Source organism: Chiroxiphia lanceolata, chromosome 6, assembly GCF_009829145.1.
Source record: "Chiroxiphia lanceolata isolate bChiLan1 chromosome 6, bChiLan1.pri, whole genome shotgun sequence".
Classification (NCBI taxonomy): domain Eukaryota; kingdom Metazoa; phylum Chordata; class Aves; order Passeriformes; family Pipridae; genus Chiroxiphia; species Chiroxiphia lanceolata.
In genome coordinates, this window is record NC_045642.1 from 33,958,524 (window position 1) to 33,966,377 (window position 7,854).

Below are 7,854 nucleotides of genomic sequence, written 5' to 3' on the forward strand. Positions count from 1 at the left end.
TATTTCTGCTGATTATTGATGTTAGATTTATGCCAGACTAAGCAAAATCTGAAATATTGTCTCACCAGCTTGCATTTCCGAGAGATGTGTCTAATATCCATACTATCTGCTAATAACATATTAGCTGAGTTTGAGTTGTGAAGGTCCAGACATGAGACAACTAATCCCATGTGTGTTACATGTATGTGTGTGTGCATTCATAACTACCACAGACATTAACTGCAGGTATTTAGCTCAGAGGGGAAGAATGACCTTATTGCAGGAGTAGGTTTGAAAGTTTTAGGAGGAGAAAAGAAGCTTTGAGTTTAATGGGAATTTTTTCTGTGCAAGGGTTGTGTAATCTAGCTTTTGAGATGGTTTTTACTGCTTTTCTTGTCTTCAGCTGTTTTCAGAAGAAAAAAAACAACCAAACAAAAAAACCCAAAACAACAAACCATCGGCTAATGAGGGAAAATGTTGATTTGACATTTTGTATATAAATAGCTGGAGCAGAATCATGGGTGAAGGTTTGGTTTTACTTCAACGAAAGCTTATGGCATTTTGAAGCAACTAAAGGAGAGTTTGAAATAGGAAGACGAGCATTGTTAGAAACAGCAGCCTCCCACTGTCCTCGGTGGCACGGTTAAGTCAGCAAGAACAGGATGGGGCCCAAAGAGCAGGGGAAAACTGCCTTTATTTCTGGGAGATGAGGAGCGAGAAAGGGCTTGTAATTACCTCAACTTTCTAGGAAACAAAAGTTACTGACTTCAACATCTGTAAATTTGTAACCCTTCTCCTTCCTCCTCCTCGTCATTCCCACTGGCCGGGGTGTTATTGAAAACTTTGAGTGACAACTTTTACTTCTGGAATGTGGAAAGAGGCTCAGCCTCATAGTGAATGTTTGATTTCTGAGCTGAGTAAATGGACCCACGCTGCTCGCGACAGAAGGGAGGATGCCAGTAGAATGGGTGTGAGGATTTATTTAGCACTCGGGTCCTGTTTTGTGGGCATCTTTTATAAGGCATTCGTATGAAATTAAGATGATAATTCCCTGCTCGGCTTTGATACTCTCTGTCGTGGTTAAAATCACATCAATCCTTCAGTCATGTGAGAAGAGCACACCCTGGGTTCCCATTTCCAAATTCTCTGATTTTTGTGGATGCGGAAAACATGAAGGCAAGATATTTGTGTTAACACTTTAAAGGGGAGGCTTTCAATTTTTGAATCAGGACTTTATTTTCTTTCAGATCTTTTCCCTACAATTTGAGGAGAAATGTTAGAAAAGGTCCTCGTACTGGTAGAAGGATGGGGAAGAATTTATCCATAGTAGATTATTTGTTTTTATAATGAACTAAATATGTGCATTGCTGTGTTGTTTTTTCTTTTCTTTCCTTTTTTTTTTTTTCCTCACCTTTTGGGCTGTGCTTTCCGTGAAATGTCTTGCTGAAATCCAAGGTACAATATCGTGCAGAGATTTCTCCATCTGAGATTTACTGTTTAGCATGGAAGGTTCCGATTTTGTTATTTTTAAGAACCTCTCAGCTGTCAAAAGCAAACAAAACGGGAATAATGTTTTGACAGCGGTATAGTGTTAAAGAAAATACTCGAATCTGAATAAAAATTGCTTATGCTGTGGGAAAAGAAGGGTAACAGAAGAAACACCTTTTGTTTACATACACACATGTTTATAATCCCAAATTTCCATTTCGCCGATCGGGTCTGGGCTGGGACTTGTAGTCACCATAAATGAGGGATTTTTCTTCCAGATTTTGCTGCCTTTAAAACGAAGAGAGGAGGGGAGCGCACCTCCGGCAGCGCTGCCGCCCGAGCCCTGCCCGTCGCGGCGAGCGGGCACGGCGGGGCCGAAGAGGAGATGCCGGGGGGAGCCGGGCGTGCCCCCCTTTCACTCATAGCCGCAGAGAGAGCGAGGGAGAGAGAATTGCCCCCAACCAGGTTTGCGAGGGTTGGGGGGGGGGGGGGCGGGGACGGGCCGGGGCCGGGCCGGGCAGGGAAAGGGGTGCGGCGGGGTCACAGGCTGGACCCGTTCTCCCGGTAGGTTTCGCCCATCCCTCCAGCGGCTCCCCAGGCTTCCCGGGGGGAGTAAGAGTCTCCTGGCGGCGCCTTCGCGGAGGCCGGTCCGGAGCCACTAGCCCCACTATGCCCCTGATGCGTGTGCTGTGAAGAAATCCCATGGAGCCCGGAAAACGCCCGAATCTTTTTCCCAGGCGCGACCGCGTCGCCGCGGTGCGCGTAGTGGCAAGAGAGGGCTCCACTGCGTGGGAGGGTGTCTGTGTCCCACAGATCTCCCCTACCACGTTCCTGGATTCAGCTAACAGGAAATTGGGCCGGATTTTTAACTCTCCTGACAGCATTTGGGGAAAAATCAACCCCGCTGGCGCTGCGCGGAATCGAGCCAGCTCCAGGTTGGGCAGCCCAGCCGCTAAGGGATGAGCAGGACCGGTCGAGATGAGGGGAAGGTGGGGGCAAGGGTTGCAGGCAGATTTTAATATTAATAGTTTTGGTGGAGAGAAAGAGACAGACAGAAGGGAGGTTGTTCCTCTGGGCAGAGTCTCTGCGACAGTGATGATGGATGACCCCGCACGGCTAAACAACTCCTCCCCTTCATCCCCACACGGTGTCAAACCTACTTTACTTGCAGCTTTAGGAATAATAATAATAATAAAAAAAAAAACCAAACAAAAAAAAACCAAAACACAAAAAACCCCCACCCTCGCCCCATTCCTTGCATGGATTTGTGGATCATTATGAATCAATTACTGCTCTCAATATTTTAGAATTTGCTTGCATAAAAAGGAGGGTTGCGGTCGGAGGAAAAAAAAAATAATCTTTGCTGTCGTAAGAAACACAGAATCTTCCTGTACAGTCCTGTGACTAAAAAAAAATCGCTGCTACTACTTTGGGTTAAATCATTTTTCTAAGAGTCGCGCTACTGGGGACGGGGCGAATATTGTGACTGCGCATCTCCAAGAGCGACTTTCAAATTGGGGGGTTACGCAGTGCGCGTGGAATACGTATGGTACATGCAACCTCATTGCTTAATTTTTACAGAGAAAGAAAGTGAAAAAACAGATCAAAAAAAGCCAGAGGCGAACCCCATAAGACTTCCCCCTCCCCCCAATACTTAGTATGGTGTCGTGAAAGGGCGCGGGGCCGGGCCCCGGCTGCGTGCCCACGGTGCAGGACAGCGGAGCGGAGCCCGGCTCAGTGGCTCCGTGCTATGGGAAGGAGGCTTCAACAGGGACAGAAAGTGTGTGAAGTTGGATTTCTCTCTCTTTCTCCGCATTCTCCCATTTGCAGCAGTGCTTGACGATCTCAAGGTGTTTCTATGGCTACCTTGTGTATGTGGGAGGGTCATATGTGGGGGTGCCCAAGAGAAAAGGCAGCTCTTGGGTGATCATTTATCAATGTCACCCACATAATGATTCTCTCTGCAGCCTTCTATTGATGAGGATAATTACATTAGCTCAGAGTGACTGATCAATGAAAAACCACCAAACAAAAACTTCTTTACTCTTCTGTAATACCAAAAACCGATACTGAAATAAGACAGAAAGGGATTTCCCTTTCCTTCCCTTTAGCAATGATTTTTTGTAACGAACAAGAAAAAGTAAGGAAGTTTTATCTGATTAGTTTCCTGTTCAGAAGAGGCTACTGTTTTGTGAAAATGTTCCCTGAAAACTCTTGGCATCATTCCTTGCCTAGTAAAAGCAAATCGTTATTTAAGATATTGACTATTGCTTCTCCCTTGGACCCCAAACTCTTTGCTTTTACACTTGTGTTTTGTGACTGGGGGATGAAGGGGGAGAGAAGAGCGCGATAGTTTGGAGCTGCGAAGAGGGAAAGGGAAAGCAGATAACTTTTCTTGCGCAGTCGAAACTGTCTCTGTTTGTCAGGTTTTCTTTGTTTTTATCACTTCATAAAGTGGCTCTATTAAAGATGGAATGTGGCCTCCCTGAGATGCTGCTCTGTCGGTGAAAGCTTGCAATTAAATTACGGGTTCGTTCTTTCCAGAGTTAAAAATCAATGTCTTCTCAATTAAAGGGAATTTTAATGCCTTTATTTGGAGTTGTTAAGGACGCCATAAATTTTACTATAATGCCTCTAAGCTCCGAAGCCTTGCCAGTGGACAGGTTGATATTCTTGTTGTTTTTGGAGGAAGAGGTTGTTGCTGGTTTTGTTCTCTCTCTAAAGAACCTTCTTCAGAAAACTCAATCATTTTGAATAACTGCAAGACAAACGGATGCAAAGGGGCGGGAGGGCGCAGGCTCTTCTGCCCTCCCCTCTGCATTTCGTACTGCGATCAGCTCCTCTCGCTGTGTCAGGGAACTCTGCCTTACCGCGCACCCGCCGGGCTCAAGGGCGGGTTTTCGTCTGGTTTTACGGAGGAACGGAGAAACGCTTCAGTTTAGGAGCACTTCTTTCGCCATGCTCGCTCCCCCTCTCGGAGAGGCTGGGGGTGATGAGCCGAGGACGCGGCGGGGCGGCGGCCGGGAGTCCCTGGGGAGGACAGCGAGCCGCCCGCCTGCCCGTCCGGCACCCACCCTTTAAGCAGACCTGGCGCTAGTCGGGTCCTGGTGAAGACCTTACATCTCTGTAAGCATACAGAGATGACTACCAGTTAGCCCTGGGACGCAAATGAATGGGAGCCGGAATAGGGTTGGCAGAGCCGCTTTTTTTTTTTTCTTGCCAAAATACTGTGTCTTCACAGGCTACTGCCAAGTAAAATCCCCATCAGGAGGCTGATCCTAACCACATTTACACGGGATTAATTCCTCGAGCCGCAGGAGAAATCGTCCCCGGGCCGTGAGATCAGAAATAGGCCCCTATCCCCTTGTTTTGTCCGAAACATGTTTAAAATTCATTCAATTAGTTCCATGAAGAACCAGTGCAAACTCCTTTAGAACCAGTGTAAACTCCTTTGATTAAAGCAACTGTCAGATTCTCCGAGATTAGGAGAGAGAAAACGCAGAGTAGGATGTATTTATTATTTATACTATAGTCCACTGTGAACAGTTGCAAGGGGAGGATTAGAGAGCGCGTTTGAAAGAGGAGACAAGAGAAAGCGAGAGAGAGATGTAACCCTCTCTGTGGTTTGGACCAAGCTACTACATTTCTCCCACCACCACCCGAGCTCCCTGTTACGCCACCCAAGCTGTGCTCCCCAAGCCGGGACCGCCGGCTCGTCCTTCCGCGCGGCGCACCGGCCATCAGGGTCCTGCACCACTTCGTTAAGGACCTGGAATCAGTAACCCCATCGCTCCGATTTTCACTCGAGTTTGTATTGTTCTGCTTGAGCCTGATGCGTGGCACTAAACACAGCCAGTCCCTTAAAAAAAAAAAAAAAAAAAAAAAAATAACGGGGGGACAACGACGGCTGCTTTCCTCTAAGGCTTGTGTCTGTGTTTGGAAATGGAGGGTGCAAGGCAGGGGATGAAAACAAAGCCATAACCGGGGTCTCACCGACCAGGTTTGCTTTATTTTCCCGTTAGTGGGGGCGGGGGACGGGGCAGCGAAGTCCTTATATTTGGCTGAGGCGTGAGTTCCGAGTTCGGGAGCTTTTTTTTTTTCTTATTTCTTGCTGCTGCGGCTCTCCAACTCGGAAACATTTTCAAATCTATGAGCCTTGAATGGACAAATACCCGCTATTAATATGGGACATGGAAGAGTGGCAAAAAAACCTGAATGGAAACTGTGCTGTAGCTTTGGGAGAAACTAACGATGTGCTTCAGCTCTTACCATTACAGGGAAGGAGAGAGGGGGAAACCCCTTCTGATTAATAACTAGCAGGGTAATGTTGAGGGCTTTTTCTGCCCGATTGCCTTTTTGAATTAGAGCCGATTTCTTCACACTTCAATAGGGCCTGTCTCTTTTAAAATGACTGACAGATTTGTTTCTCCTTTTTTCTCTCCCTGAAACTTAATGATGTAAATTTTCTAATTAGTTAAATCACGTTGCTTAAAGGCCTTAATATTTACCGGGCAAGGAATGATAGCCGCGTTCGGATCTCTCGAAATAACCAGGGAAATAATATTAGACTTTTTACAGAGGCAGGGAGGGGGGAAGCGCGGAGGGAGGGATGGGCTGGGGAAATATCACGTAAAATGAGAGCTAAAGTTCAGCCCGGAGCTTCTTCCCTCCTCCCCCACGCCCCCGAACCCGCTTTTATTTTTCAATCAGCTAAGATTTAATTAGGAGCCCCCGGGCCGGACGATCTGATATTTTCTCATTAGTTTCCCATCAGTAATCTTGAGTGTTAGATCGGCTTAAAGGTTGTCAACATTTGACCAATTTTATTTAAGGCAAAGAAATCACACATTATAGCTCCGGGACCCGAGACCTGAAAATAAATCCTGCCCGGATCGGCGGAACTAACATGCGAAAAAAATGTTGACAATTCATCGCTGTATTTAATAAGTTGCATAATGTATACTACGCGCGCACACGGAGAGCGACACGGAGACATCCGCGCGGGGCGCCCAGCGCCCGGTAACGCGCACACCTGGCCAGAGGGGGTGACGCTGTGTGTGTGTGTCTGTGCACCCGTGTGTGCGTGCCCGTGCACCCGCGTGTGCGTGTGTACACGTGTGTGTGTGCTCGCGCTTGTGTGCCTACACGCGTGTGTGCTCCTGTGTGTGTACACTTGTGTCTGTGCCTACACGTGCGTGTACACACGCGTGTACACATGTGTGTGCCTGCATGTGTTTGTGTGCGTGTATGTGCGCGCACGTGTGTGTGCCTGTGTGCGCTCCATGTCCGTGCACACGCGTGTCCGTGTGCGGGCGCGCGGCGCGCCAGCGCCGGCTCCCAGGCGCAACGTCGGAGCGCCCCCTGCTGTCGGCGCGCGGCTCCTCCGCGGAGGTGCCCCTGGACCGCGCTTCCCTGCGCGCTTCCCTGCGCGCCGGGGGAAGGAGCGCGCGGCGCAGGGGCCGCGCAGGCGGAGGTGAAGTGCCCCCTGCTCCGCGCCTCCCTTTCGGCCCGGGCGATCGTAACACAAACTGTTTACGAGGCCGCCCTTTTCCTTTCGGTGCGAGCGCAGAGCTGCCGACAGCGAAGAGGGGCGGACGACAAGGAAGTGGCACGTGCTCTTGTAGCCCCCGCCGTTCACCCTGAGAGCCCCGGGCCCGGCCGCAGCGCGTGCGGTGCCCACGGGTGGTGCCCACGGGCCGACCCCCGAATGTGGCTACCCGCGCCCGCTCTGCGTGCCTGGCCGGGGGCGCGGGGGGAAAAAGGCAATAAAGCACTGCCGGAGGGGTGTCCCATGACCCTGGTAATTTCTAGGTAAGGCCACGGCTTCATGTTTATTGAAAACACGACAGAAGGGTAAAATCGACCAGCCTGCTAGGCTCTCACCCCAGACTTTTCCCTCCGAGCGAGCAGGCTGTTCCGCGCCTGACTCCGCCGTCCTGCGCTCACCTATGCGTGCCTGCCCGCCGTGCCCGCACCGAGCCCTCTGCCCGGGCAGGCTCCGCCGAGGGGCTCCGGTCCCGGCTTCTCCTGGGAGGAGCGAGGGAAGCCGGTCAAGAGCACGGGGTGCGGGGACCCGGCCGGGGGTGGGGGGGATCACTCCGGCCGGGGCGGCGCGGGGTGCCGGGCCGGTCGGCCAAGGCTGATCTCGGCTCGGGAGCCAACAATGTCATACACCGCCCGCGCTTAAGGAGGCACCCCAGCCTCCTCGTACCCCGAGGTAACACACTTACATATTTACTGTTTAGAGGGTTATTTTGCCCAACAACAACAAAAATTCACACAAACCCAGCACTCAAACCTGTGTCTAGTCCCTTTGGTTCAGGGATGTGCCTAGATAGAGTCCAGCCAAAACAATGCTGTGCAGAAGGTATTGCTGGACAAAGACAG